We start from the raw sequence: 14,185 nt of genomic DNA, 5'->3' as shown, positions 1-14,185 counted from the left end.
CTCTTTAGTTTACAAAAGCGTACTTCATAGTGTACTGGAAATTTACTATTAGTTTACTCGTTACACACTTCTAGTCCACTTTTTAGTTTATAAAAGTATATTTTATAGCATATTGGAAATATACTATTAGTTACTGGTTATATACATCTAGTCCACGTTTTAGTTTTGAAGTATACTGCAATTACCCTTCTAGGTATACTATTAGTTTTCTAGCCCTAACCCTTACCTCATGCACACTACCAGGAGACAACTTAAGTGTTTTGAGCCGACCACAAACTTATGGTACATGTAAGTTTAAAAGATGGGATTTAAAACATGCTGCCATATATCACAAAGAAGCCAATATGTGTGAAAAAGAAGTATTTTATAGGCTACTATCAAAAGGATAAGCACAACTACAGGGCGAGTACATTTAAACATAAGGCAGAAATATTTTAATACTTTATATCTTGATCAAAAGTTTAAGTATAAGCTTAATATACTTAGACTTTTCGAAATACTTTTCAATATAAGCCAAGTATACTTATGTATAACTTTATTAAGTATATCTCTGATAAGTAAACAAAAAGTAAACTGAAAGCATACTCTCTTACTTTTTAGTTTAAAAGAAGTATATTAGAAGCACACTTCAATAAACTTCTTTTTTGTAAGGGATGTTTTAAATCCCATCTTTTAAACCTACATGTACCATAAGTTTGCGGTCGGCTCTGGAGTGGAATAACTTAAGAGTAAACAGTGTTGGAACTTAAACTTATCTTTTATGTACATAGTGTTATTAACCCACAAAGAGACAGATAAACATTTCTCTAATTTTATTTGCCAACAAATTTGAAAAGAAAGGTGAGAACATTGTGACAGACTTGAATCATACTGGCTGTCATTATACACCATCACCAAAATTCATCTGAATTTTTACAATTTCATCAAAAAACAAGTCAAATTTCATCAGTAAAATCATATACCAGTGGCAGAAAGTGGACGAGAAGTGTGTAACGAGTAAACCAATAGTATATTTCCAGTATACTACAAAGTATACTTGTAGTAAACTAAAAAGTGGACTAGAAATATAAAACAAGAAAACTCATAGTATATTTCCAGTACACTATGAAGTATGGTTTTGTAAACTAAAGAGTAGACTACAAGTATAGAACTAGTAAACTACTAGTATATAAGTTTACTTGTGGTATACTTGCAGTACAAAATAAAAAAAATACTAGTTGTATACTCAAAGTTTACTTCTCTTAGACTTAAAGTATACTTTTTATAAACTAAAAGTGGGCCAATTTAGTCAAATTAGATTAGTTTACTTACAAGTATACTGTAAGTACATTGATATCAGTATACTCGGTACACAAAAGTATACTTAAGGAAATATACTTTAACTTTACTTAAGGATACTTAATAAAATGAACTTGAAGTATACTTCGTTTTGCATGTTCTGCTTGGTATTGTGGATTGTCAGCTAAACTTAAAAACAAACTGCAAGTGATGCAAAATAATGTTATCCGGTATTAAAAGGTATTTAAAAAGGTAGGACTGCTGCCAGTATACAACCCCGATTCCAAAAAAGTTGGGACAAAGTACAAATTGTAAATAAAAACGGAATGCAATGATGTGGAAGTTTCAAAATTCCATATTTTATTCAGAATAGAACATAGATGACATAAATGTTTAAACTGAGAAAATGTATCATTTAAAGAGAAAAATTAGGTGGTTTTAAATTTCATGACAACACCACATCTCAAAAAAGTTGGGACAAGGCCATGTTTACCACTGTGAGACATCCCCTTTTCTCTTTACAACAGTCTGTAAACGTCTGGGGACTGAGGAGACAAGTTGCTCAAGTTTAGGGATAGGAATGTTAACCCATTCTTGTCTAATGTAGGATTCTAGATGTTCAACTGTCTTAGGTCTTTTTTGTCGTATCTTCCGTTTTATGATGCGCCAAATGTTTTCTATGGGTGAAAGATCTGGACTGCAGGCTGGCCAGTTCAGTACCCGGACCCTTCTTCTACGCAGCCATGATGCTGTAATTGATGCAGTATGTGGTTTGGCATTGTCATGTTGGAAAATGCAAGGTCTTCCCTGAAAGAGACGTCGTCTGGATGGGAGCGTATGTTGCTCTAGAACCTGGATATACCTTTCAGCATTGATGGTGTCTTTCCAGATGTGTAAGCTGCCCATGCCACACACACTAATGCAACCCCATACCATCAGAAATGCAGGCTTCTGAACTGAGCGCTAATAACTTGGGTCGTCCTTCTCTTCTTTAGTCCGAATGACACGGCGTCCCTGATTTCCATAAAGAAGTTCAAATTTTGATTCGTCTGACCACAGAACAGTTTTCCACTTTGCCACAGTCCAATTTAAATGAGCCTTGGCCCAGAGAAGACATCTGTGCTTCTGGATCATGTTTAGATGCGGCTTCTTCTTTGAACTATAGAGTTTTAGCTGGCAACGGCGGATGGCACGGTGAATTGTGTTCACAGATAATGTTCTCTGGAAATATTCCTGAGCCCATTTTGTGATTTCCAATACAGAAGCATGCCTGTATATGATACAGTGCCGTCTAAGGGCCCGGAGATCACGGGCACCCAGTATGGTTTTCCGGCCTTGACCCTTACGCACGGAGATTCTTCCAGATTCTCTGAATCTTTTGATGATATTATGCACTGTAGATGATGATATGTTCAAACCCTTTAAAATTTTACACTGTCGAACTCCTTTCTGATATTGCTTCACTATTTGTCGGCGCAGAATTAGGTGGATTGGTGATCCTCTTCCCATCTTTACGTCTGAGAGCCGCTGCCACTCCAAGATGCTCTTTTTATACCCAGTCATGTTAATGACCTATTGCCAGTTGACCTAATGAGTTGCAATTTGGTCCTCCAGCTGTTCCTTTTTTGTACCTTTAACTTTTCCAGCCTCTTATTGCCCCTGTCCCAACTTTTTTGAGATGTGTTGCTGTCATGAAATTTCAAATGAGCCAATATTTGGCATGAAATTTCAAAATGTCTCACTTTCGACATTTGATATGTTGTCTATGTTCTATTGTGAATACAATATCAGTTTTTGAGATTTGTAAATTATTGCATTCCGTTGTTATTTACAATTTGTACTTTGTCCCAACTTTTTTGGAATCGGGGTTGTATCTCAGAGTGGAGCAGTTAAGTTAAATCATATGTATAATGTCACGAATGGGTATGCTCCCAAATATTTATGCTCTCATATAACAATGGATTATACACAGCATAATCATAACACTGGGGCCAGTGTCCGCTCTTCTAAAGTGCCCTGAGTCAATAATGCAGCCACACGCACTTTTTTCTACACTGGTATCATGTTATGGAATAGTTTACCACTTTCCATTAAAATCTTAAATATCAGAGGGCCTTTTAGAAATCAGGTTAAGACTTTTTTATAGAATAGAGTAACCGATTCATAATCAATTTGGTGAGATTTTTCTCTTTGTAGCGTAGGGCAATTGATTATTTTATATGATTTGTCCCATTTTGTTTTAGTAATGTTCTTGGACTTGTCTGTGTTAAGTTTTGTGTTTTATTGTTTTTATGTTTTATGTCTTAACATCAACGACCATGTTGGTAATAAGTGTTTTTCACTTTAGCGTGTCATCCTTTGGATTTTATTGTCTATCAATTCAAAATAAAATCAATCAATCAATCAATCAATCAATCAATCAATCAATCAATCAATCAATCAAGGGGGAATATCTGGACAATTTCTTTTGTGTCAGTGGTTGTTTTTAATGCTAAGTGGGCCTGCTAAATTGAGAATATACAGTGGGGCAAAAAAGTATTTAGTCAGCCACCAATTGTGCAAGTTCTCCCACTTAAAAAGATGAGAGAGGCCTGTAATTTTCATCATAGGTACACTTCAACTATGAGAGACAGAATGGGGGAAAGAATCCAGGAAATCACATTGTAGGATTTTTAATGAATTAATTGGTAAATTCCTCAGTAAAATAAGTATTTGGTCACCTACAAACAAGCAAGATTTCTGGCTCTCACAGACCTGTAACTTCTTCTTTAAGAGGCTCCTCTGTCCTCCACTCGTTACCTGTATTAATGGCACCTGCTTGAACTTGTTATCAGTATAAAAGACACCTGTCCACAACCTCAAACAGTCCCACTCCAAACTCCACTATGGCCAAGACCAAAGAGCTGTCAAAGGACACCAGAAACAAAATTGTAGACCTGCACCAGGCTGGGAAGACTGAATCTGCAATAGGTAAGCAGCTTGGTGTGAAGAAATCAAATGTGGGAGCAATTATTAGAAAATGGAAGACATACAAGACCACTGATAATCTCCCTCGATCTGGGGCTCCACGCAAGATCTCACCCCGTGGGGTCAAAATGATCACAAGAACGGTGAGCAAAAATCCCAGAACCACATGGGGGGACCTAGTGAATGACCTGCAGAGAGCTGGGACCAAAGTAACAAAGGCTACCATCAGTAACACACTACGCCGCCAGGGACTCAAATCCTGCAGTGCCAGACGTGTCCCCCTGCTTAAGCCAGTACATGTCCAGGCCCATCTGAAGTTTGCTAGAGAGCATTTGGATGATCCAGAAGAGGATTGGGAGAATGTCATATGGTCAGATGAAACCAAAATAGAACTTTTTGGTAAAAACTCAACTTGTCGTGTTTGGAGGAGAAAGAATGCTGAGTTGCATCCAAAGAACACCATACCTACTGTGAAGCATGGGGGTGGAAACATCATGCTTTGGGGCTGTTTTTCTGCAAAGGGACCAGGACGACTGATCCATGTAAAGGAAAGAATGAATGGGGCCATGTATCGTGAGATTTTGAGTGAAAACCTCCTTCCATCAGCAAGGGCATTGAAGATGAAACGTGGCTGGGTCTTTCAGCATGACAATGGTCCCAAACACACCACCCAGGCACGAAGGAGTGGCTTCGTAAGAAGCATTTCAAGGTCCTGGAGTGGCCTAGCCAGTCTCCAGATCTCAACCCCATAGAAAATCTTTGGAGGGAGTTGAAAGTCCGTGTTGCCCAGCGACAGCCCCAAAACATCACTGCTCTAGAGGAGATCTGCATGGAGGAATGGGCCAAAATACCAGCAACAGTGTGTGAAAACCTTGTGAAGACTTACAGAAAACATTTGACCTCTGTCACTGCCAACAAAGGGTATATAACAAAGTATTGAGATGAACTTTTGTTATTGACCAAATACTTATTTTCCACCATAATTTGCAAATAAATTCTTTAAAAATCAGACAGTGTGATTTTCTGGATTTTTTTTTCTCATTTTGTCTCTCATAGTTGAAGTGTACCTATGATGAAAATTACAGGCCTCTCTCATCTTTTTAAGTGGGAGAACTTGCACAATTGGTGACTGACTAAATACTTTTTTGCCCCATTGTACATATATTGATTTAGCTCGGGAATGGAATGCCTCACTCCTGCAGCTGTAACAAACCAACCTTACCTGCAAGGCCACTGTAAACATTAGAGATTAAAATACATTTTGCTCTATTTTATGCTGAGCCCTGCCCCTGCTGTGCTATTAAAAGAGTCTGGTGTTTAACCTCAAGCACCCACGCTGCCAGGAAGTTCACTCACAGTGGCGAGGTTGTGGTTATAGCAGCCCCACTCCCTTTACACACCTCAACTAAAGGGCAGCGTACTACAGTATCGCACAAAATAGTGGCCCGTGTCAAAATAATACCCAGCTTGAATGTAACCACAGCAATCAGTGTGAATGCTGTTCTGACCTGCGGTTTAGTACAGTGGTAGCCCATGTGGTTTGGGAACTGACCGGGAAGCATCCTTTGAGAAACTGAACTGTGTGGTTTATAGGTTCAGCCTGTTTGGAAATGAAATAGCTGGCTTCGTTTCTTTTTGCCACAGCCAAATAAGAATCCAACAAATTGTGACAAACAATAAAGGCAGGAATTGGGTTTTTTTTGTGCTATTAAAGTCACAGTTAAGAGCATAGCAGCCTTTTGGATTACTGTTTTCCTTCATGAAGCGAGGATTTCAGCAAAAACTTCAAAATGCTAGTGACAGTTAGCATAAAAATCTTACCTAAAATTAGTAACATTATGATTATTAGTAGTAGAACTACAGTGTCTTGCAAAAGTATTCATCCACCTGTGTGCAATCAAAGTGTCACATGATCTGTCACATGAGGTCAACCTGTTCTGGAAGGACCCTGACTCTGCAACACGACTAAGCAAGCAACATGAAAACCAAGGAGCCTCCAAACAGGTCAGAGACAAAGTTGTGGAGAAGTATAGATCAGGGTTGGGTTATAAACAAATATCCCAAACTTTGAATATCCCACAGAGCGCCATTAAATCCATTATAGCAAAATGGAAAGAATATGGCACCACTACAAACCTGACAAGAGAAGGCCCCGCCCACCAAAACTCACAGATCGGGCAAGGAGGGCATTAATCAGAGATGCAACAAAGATAACACTGAAGAAGCTGCAAAGATCCACAGCGGAGATGGGAGTATCTGTCCATAGGACCACTTTAAGCTGTACACTCCACAGAGTGGGGCTTTATGGAAAAGTGGCCAGAAAAAATTAATTGCTTAAAGAAAACAGGTTTGGAGTTTGCCCAACAACATGTGGCAGACTCCCCAAACACATGGAAGAAGATTCTCTGGTCAAATGAGACTAAAATTGAACTTTTTGGCCATCAGGGGAAATGCCATGTGTGGTGCAAACCCAATACCCTGAGAACACCATTCCTACAGTGAAGCATGGTGGTGGCAGCATCATGCTGTGGGGATATTTTTCATCTGCAGGGACAGGAAAGATGGTCAGGACTGAAGGAAAGATGGATGGCACTAAATACAGGGCAATTCTGGAGGAAAACCTGTTTGAGTCGGCCAGAGGTTTGAAACTGGGACGAAGGTTCACGTTCCAACAGGACAATGACCCTAAACATACTGCTAAAGCTACACTGGAGTGATTTAAAGGGAAATATTATTTAAATGTCTTGGAATGGCTTAGTCAAAGCCCAGCCCTCAATCCAATTGAGAATCTGTGGCATAACTTGAAGATTGCTGGACACCAACGCAACCCATCTAACTTGAAGGAGTTGGAGCAGTTTTGCCTTGAGGAATGGGCAAAAATCCCAGTGGCTAGATGTGCTAAGCTAATAGAGACATACCCCAAGAGACTTGCAGCTTTAATTGGAGCAAAAGGTGGCTCTACAAAGTATTGACTTTGGGGGGTGAATACCTATGCACACTCCAGATTTCTGTTTTTTCTTCTTAATTATTGTTTGTGTCACAATAAAACAGCAATGTGTACCTTTAAAGTGGTCGGCATGTTGTGTAAATCAAATGGTGCTAACCCTCCAAAAATCCATTTTAATGGCAGCTTGTAATGCGACAAAACAGAACAAACACCAAGGGGGATGAATACTTTTGCAAGACACTGTAGAAGTAGTGGTAGTATTGAAGCCCAATGTCTCAGGTTCTGCTCCCAGCTTGCTCTCCATAAAGTAGTTTTCTTTCTCACCTCTCACTCACATATATATTTTTAACACATTTTTGCTCAAATAACATTTATCCATACATAGTTCTTAACCTATTATTCCTTTCGGAACTTAAGGCACTAACTTGTTCTAAGGCCCTGTCCACACGGCAACGGATTCAGGTGAATCCGATAAAATTTTTTATCATTTCGGCCTGGCGTCCACACGGCACCGGCGTTTTGGGTGCCCCAAAACGATATTTTTTGAGAACGGTTTCCAGAGTGGAAAAATCTGGCAACGGCGCCGTTGCGAAGTCGTCTGGATGAGTAGAACGGATTTGTTTACGATGACGTCACAACCACATGACTAGAACAAGTCATCACGCCGGGTAGAAGAAGGGGTTTATGCGCATGCGTCCTACTTCTTCTATTGTTCTGGTGTCTCCGATGGGACCGTCTTACAGCGCACGTAGAGGTGTGGCATGTGTATTGCATCGTTTTCAGCAAGCGTTGCGTTGCCATATGTACCTAATATTTTACTGATCCGTTGCCCATGTGGACGGGATATTTTTTTTACCCGCTAAAAAAAAAAATCTCGTTGCCGTTGTTGTGTGGATGTAGCCTAAGTTAGTTTGACCATCTCTCTTCCTTTTAGATAAGCTTTCTTTGAAATATGTTTCTATCGTTTTTCTCCAAATCTTCTTGGATTTTGATTACAGTTTCCAGAACCGTTTTGTGATGGTATCCGGTCTTTGTATACCTTTCATCCACAAACATCAGACGTTTTGTTCATATTTCATCGGATGCCCTCGGCACATGAGCAACCCAGTTGACATTTCTTTTCTTGATCTCATCTCATCTCATTATCTCTAGCCGCTTTATCCTGTTCTACAGGGTCGCAGGCAAGCTGGAGCCTATCCCAGCTGACTACGGGCGAAAGGTGGGGTACACCCTGGACAAGTCGCCAGGTCATCACAGGGCTTCTTTTCTTGATCTACTCAGATATTTTCTCTGCTTGACATATTGTCAAAATCTTCTCCGTGTTGAACTTCCATGCCCAGTTGATGCCAGCACCACTCTCCTCGTTATTAGCTTTCCATCTCTTTCTTGCTTCCTCTGTTTCTTTGCGTGATGACTTTCTCGACATTCCACCCCGGATCATACATCTAAGAAACTGAGTGTATACTGACTCAAGTCCTTCATACTGTCTTTGTGTAAGAGTCCATGACTCACAGCAGTAACATAGCCGGCTTCTGACGTAGGTGTAGAAGAACTTCATCCTGATATTTCATTTAAGATGGTAATCGCAGAGCAGCTTCTTCATTTTGGCAAATTTGCTGTGCGCTAGCCCAATTCTTCTCTCAATCTCCTAATCTGATGTTCCAGGTTAAGAATAAGTTACAACACCACCTAAGTACAGTGGATATAAAAAGTGTACACACCCCATTAAAATGATAGGTTTTTCTGATGTAAAAAAATGAGACCACGATAAATAATTTCAAAACTTTTCCCACCTTTAATGTGACATACAACCTGTCCAATTTAATTGAAAAACAAACAAATCTGTTAGGGGGAAAACATAAAAAATTAAAAAAAAAAAACGTACAATAAGCTGGTTGCGTAAATGTGCACACCCTTAAACTAATGCTTTGTTGAGGCACCTTTTGATTTAATTACAGCATTCAGTCTTTTTGGGTCAGAGTCCGTCAGCCTGCCACATCTAGACTTGGCAATATTTGCCCACTCTTCCTTGAAAAAGTGCTCCAAATCTGTCAGATTGTGAGGGCGTCTCTTGTGTACAGCCCTCTTCAGGTCACCCCACAGATTTTCAATTGGCTTTAGGTCTGGGCTCTGGCTGGGCCGTTCCAAAACTTTTTTGGGGTCATTGTCGTGCTGAAAGATGAAATTCCTCTTCATCTTCATCTTTCTAGCAGATACCTGAAGGTTTTGAGCCAAAATTGGCTGGTATTTAGAACTGTTCATAATTCCCTCCACCTTGACTAAAGCCCCTGTTCCAGCTGAAGAAAAACAACCCCAAAACATGATGCTGCCACCACCATGCTTCACCGTGGGTATGGTGTTCTTTTGGTGATGCGCAGTGTTGTTTTTGCGCCAAACGTACCTTTTGGAATTGTGTCCAAAAAGTTCAACCTTGGTTTCATCAGACCATGACACATTTTCCCACATGCCTTTGGGAGAGTTGATGCATTTTTTTGCAAAATGTAGCCAGGCCTGGATGCTTTTCTTTGACCTTACCTCATAGTCCAGACATATGGAGAATACAGGAGATTGTTGTCACATGTAGTACACAACCAGTACTTGCCAGAAATTCCTGCAGCTCCTTCAGTGTTGCTGTAGGCCTCTTGGCAGCCTCCCTGACCAGTTTTCGTCTTGTCTTTTCATCAATTTTGGAGGGACGTCCAGTTCTCGGTAATGTCACTGTTGTCCCATATTTTCTCCACTTCTTGATGACGGTCTTCACTGTGCTCCATGGTATATCTAATGCCATGGAAATGTTTTTGTCCCCTTCTCCTGACTGATACCTTTCAACAATGAGATCCCTTTGGTGCTTTGTAAGCTCTCTGTGAACCCTGGCTTTTGCTGGAGGAGCAACTGAGTAAATGTCTGAACTTTATTTGGGGTTAATCAGAGTCATTTTAATTGATGGCAGGTGTGAACCCAAAAAGACTGAATGCTGTAATGAAATCAAAAGGTGCTTCAACAAAGTATTAGTTTAAGGGTGTGCACACTTATGCAACCAGCTTATTGTACATTTTTTACGTCTTTCCCCTGAACAGATTTGTTTGTTTTTCAATTGAATTGTACAGGTTATAGGTCACATTAAAGGCAGGGAAATTTTTGAAATTATTTATCGTGGTCTCATACATCAGAAAAACCTATCATTTTAACGGGGTGTGTAGACGTTTTATATCCACTGTAGGTGAAATCCTTCACATTTTCTATCTTTTTGTCATTAATGGTGATTAGCTTAGCTGGATATTTTTCTCTCTTGAAGTTTAGAATCATTATTATTATCATTATATTCTTAGAAATAAGGAATACATAGTAAAGATATGAAATGGTATGAAATTAATTTATTCTAGTAATAAGACATGGAAACTGATGCAAACCTGTCAAATGCAGAAGTCGTACACTGAAGGCATGGCATCAGTTAAAACAATTTAGAACAAAAATCAGAAATCAACCCAGTTTGCATATCATGTTAGCACTTATTGCATTATTAGATTAATTTCCACTTTCCTACTCTATCTCACAGAGCTACCTGACAAAGAAAGATGTATTTACCGTGTTTAAATATCTGTGTTTTAATTTTTTTACTCAAACTATCAGGGATCACGTTAACGCAGAAATCATGTATTTTTATGCACAAAAAAAATGCATGTTCAGAATTTTAATGCTTCCTGGGATGCAATGCTCCGACTTGAAGAATTTTTCCCGATTGCCTTGGCAAATCTGTTAGATTATGTTGTTTAACAAACAAAGGAAAAGCGAAAAGGTCACAGCATCATGGTCGCCAAAGGTTAACCATTCACAAAGAATGACCGAAAACACTTTAACTCCCTAGATTGTCAGAAAAAAAAAAAAGAAACACTGCGACCGTATTGATATGGGTCTGTCTCAGAAACTGGGTACTGTAGGGGTCCCCCACTAAATATACTCACAGTCAATAAACTATACGGTTTTGAATGGTGATGTTGGTTTTAATTTGAAATAAAATAATGAAAGAAATAATACAGATAAAACTAAATATTTGATGTGAATACTCTTCAGAATTTGGCAAAAATTCTGCAAATTTGTGGAAAAATGGCGGCTTGATCTGGGACATGATAAATGGTTGACTGCATCGCTTTCCCTTAAAAAGGTTGCAGTCCACTGAAAAGTCTACAGTTATCACTAATTGTATTTTAAGCTGTCACTTTATACACCTAAGGATTGGTGCGCTCACAGAATAATCATAACTGTAATAAAACATCATGCAAAATATTTGATCACCGTTATAACTCCATTTTCCGCAGACCCGAAACCAATACGATCGTGTTTTGATCTAAACGGAAAGCCTCAGGGTCGAGGTCACTACCTCACCAAAAGTAGGAACTTAAAATCACTGCGCCACATAAAAATTTAGTTATAAATCTGCAATGTTGTTTTTTAAAACGAAAGCTGAAAGTTAGATATAGAATATATTTCTTACAGAATATGTTACGATGGTAGCTGGTCTTCTATGAATTTCTGAGCTATAAAATGAGTTGTGGTCTATTTTTTACCGTAGCGTGTTATTTGTGTGCGGGGAAGGACACACATTAACAATTTGCATGTGTAGAATGGAATTTTCCACTCCAACAGTTAGAAGTTGATCGTGCTTCCATTTGCGGTCTTTCTGTTACGCGGGTGATCTGTTCGGACGTTATCAAGTCAAATCAAATCAAATCAAGTTTATTTGTACAGCGCTTTTAACAATAAACATTGTCGCAAAGCAGCTTTACAGAATTTGAACGACTTAAAACATGAGCTAATTTTATCCCTAATCTATCCCCAATGAGCAAGCCTGTGGCGACGGTGGCAAGGAAAAACTCCCTCAGACGACATGAGGAAGAAACCTCGAGAGGAACCAGACTCAAAAGGGAACCCATCCTCATTTGGGCAACAACAGACAGCCTGACTATAATATTAACAGTTTTAACAGGTATAACCCTCAACTGTCCTCATGGGGCCGTCCTTCACAGGAGTGGGGCGATAAAACTCCGACCAGACACAGGGCACCAGGATGGATCAAGCAGGTCCGAGGGGCAGAAAAGGCCAGCATCTCAATCCCAGGATCAACATGTAACTCAGAGGGACAGATGGGGGGGGAGAGAAAGAAAACACGTTGTTAGGTATGCCCTAAAAATGACAAGTATTAGATCTGTGTGGTAGGCTCGCAGAGACGAGAGTCTTTACATCAGGCATGACGCACAATGGCATGTTAATATGGTAAAAAATATATCATGACCTGCTCTGGCTGGATGCTTGATTGGGTGATGGGAGCACACTCCTCAGCAATGATGAGATGCAGATGGGACCCTTAGGCCTGGCCAAGACAATTCAGTTACATTTCACCGGGTCTGGGACATGCGACAGAACGTCTGACGGCCGATTCCCTGCAGGCTACGATAGCCAGTCGAGGTCCCCACCGTCTCCACCAAAAGATTTCCTTTTCCATCACTGAAAAGGTGAGTTTTGACAGTTTTATTTTGTTTTAATCTTGCAGTATAAGGCAATAGAATGTTTTTTTTTTCATCTTACTTTCATATTTTGTAGTGTTTGTGTATTTTTGGCCAATATTTTGCAACCATGGTCAATTTAGATCGAACTTTTGATAGAATCTACGGCCACATGCTCCGTCCGGTGCGGTAGTGATGTCCCGTTGCTCGCGCGCCGCAGCAGAGACCCGCGCAACCTTCAGCCGGTACAGTCGCTGTTCTTTTATCACCGCCGTTATTCTCATCTTTCTGGTGTGTTCTTGATTTTTCCATTGTGTCCTATTTCGCCATATCAAATACCCAAACTGTATCATATTATTCATATTTAAGTGAATAATCAATTCAGTCATCATAACTTGGCATTTTTAAGCCAAGCAATCAAAAAGAGGAAATTTATTCAATATTTTCACTCATCTGTGAAGGAGGGGCTTTAATTCTTCATGATGGAGTTATTTTATATGGAAATCAATTTTACAAAAGCATTTGAATTGTAATCAGGGCTTTGAACCAGAATTTTTTTCCTATTGGTTCGTTCCGAACAGAAACGGAATTTTAACGTTTCCGGTTTTGGGTTCCACCATTAAATAGGCGTTCCCGAACCGGTTAGAACAAAAAAATTTCGTTCCCGGAACGGTTAATTACGTTCCCTGTCAGCTGTTTAACAAATGGCTATAAAGTTATGTCTCTGTCTCATCCAGCTTAAGCCAAATGTAGGCTAATTCTATTACAACCTTCATTAAATAAGACAAGAAATAATTCAAAACAATTATTATTATTTCAAATGTTGGCGATTTGGATTCTCAGTATGTCTTCCCATCTACACAAACAGAAAAAGTGCCAAAAATGAAAGAGAATTCGTTTAGTGTGTTACCAAAGGCTAGTCAGGCCCTATAGAGGGCTACCGCATGATGTCACCGTGCCGCGAGATTTTGTTAGGCGCCATATTGGAAGACCAAGTACACATCTATGCAAGTACATACATACATAAAACAAACTACACCTGAAACGTAGCCAGGGCCGGTTCTGCCCTAATCTGGACCCGGGTGCAACATCGCGCAACCCCCCCCCCCAAAAAAAAACACCAGTCTAAATCAGGACAACCATCACATAACTATAACTATAAACATTTTATATCAACTATTTTAACTAAATGGGCTATAATAAATAAGCCTGCAGGCAGCCACGGCGGGCTGCCTCAGAAAAGTAACCATTCAATGACACAACTGAAAGCCTGCAGCCACGGCGGGCTGCCTTAAAAAGTAACCATTTGTCCTACCTTAAAACTCGTTTTGCATTTTCTGCCTCCTTTTTTGTATTTTCAACCCTCCGTTTATTTTCTTTCCTTTTCTGAAAACCCGATTTGTGTCCAGACATTTTGTTCTGCTACCAACGAACTAACTCGTCAGGTCTCGTCTCTCGAGTCCGCGATGATTCCCGTGGGAAGGGCAACAAC

At 39.7% G+C, this 14,185-nt stretch overlaps 1 protein-coding gene across 4 annotated transcripts in view; it reads right to left on the bottom strand.

The window, feature by feature from the left end:
• zgc:172122 (uncharacterized protein LOC571844 homolog) overlaps nucleotides 1–14,185 on the bottom strand; it is a 65,349-nt gene that overhangs the window by 48,841 nt on the left and 2,323 nt on the right. Inside the window, exon 2 of one of the 4 annotated variants that reach the window (XM_060899031.1) lies at nucleotides 12,483–12,694. The exons of the other annotated variants lie outside the window; for them this stretch is intronic. The gene's annotated coding sequence lies outside the window, so the exon portion shown is untranslated. The remainder of the gene's footprint in view (nucleotides 1–12,482; nucleotides 12,695–14,185) is intronic. 4 annotated transcript variants of the gene reach the window in all.

The sequence above is a fragment of the Neoarius graeffei genome, chromosome 18 (assembly GCF_027579695.1).
Source record: "Neoarius graeffei isolate fNeoGra1 chromosome 18, fNeoGra1.pri, whole genome shotgun sequence".
NCBI lineage: Eukaryota > Metazoa > Chordata > Actinopteri > Siluriformes > Ariidae > Neoarius > Neoarius graeffei.
Note: the sequence above shows the minus strand (reverse complement) of the source record. Positions and strands in the feature narration are given on the sequence as shown.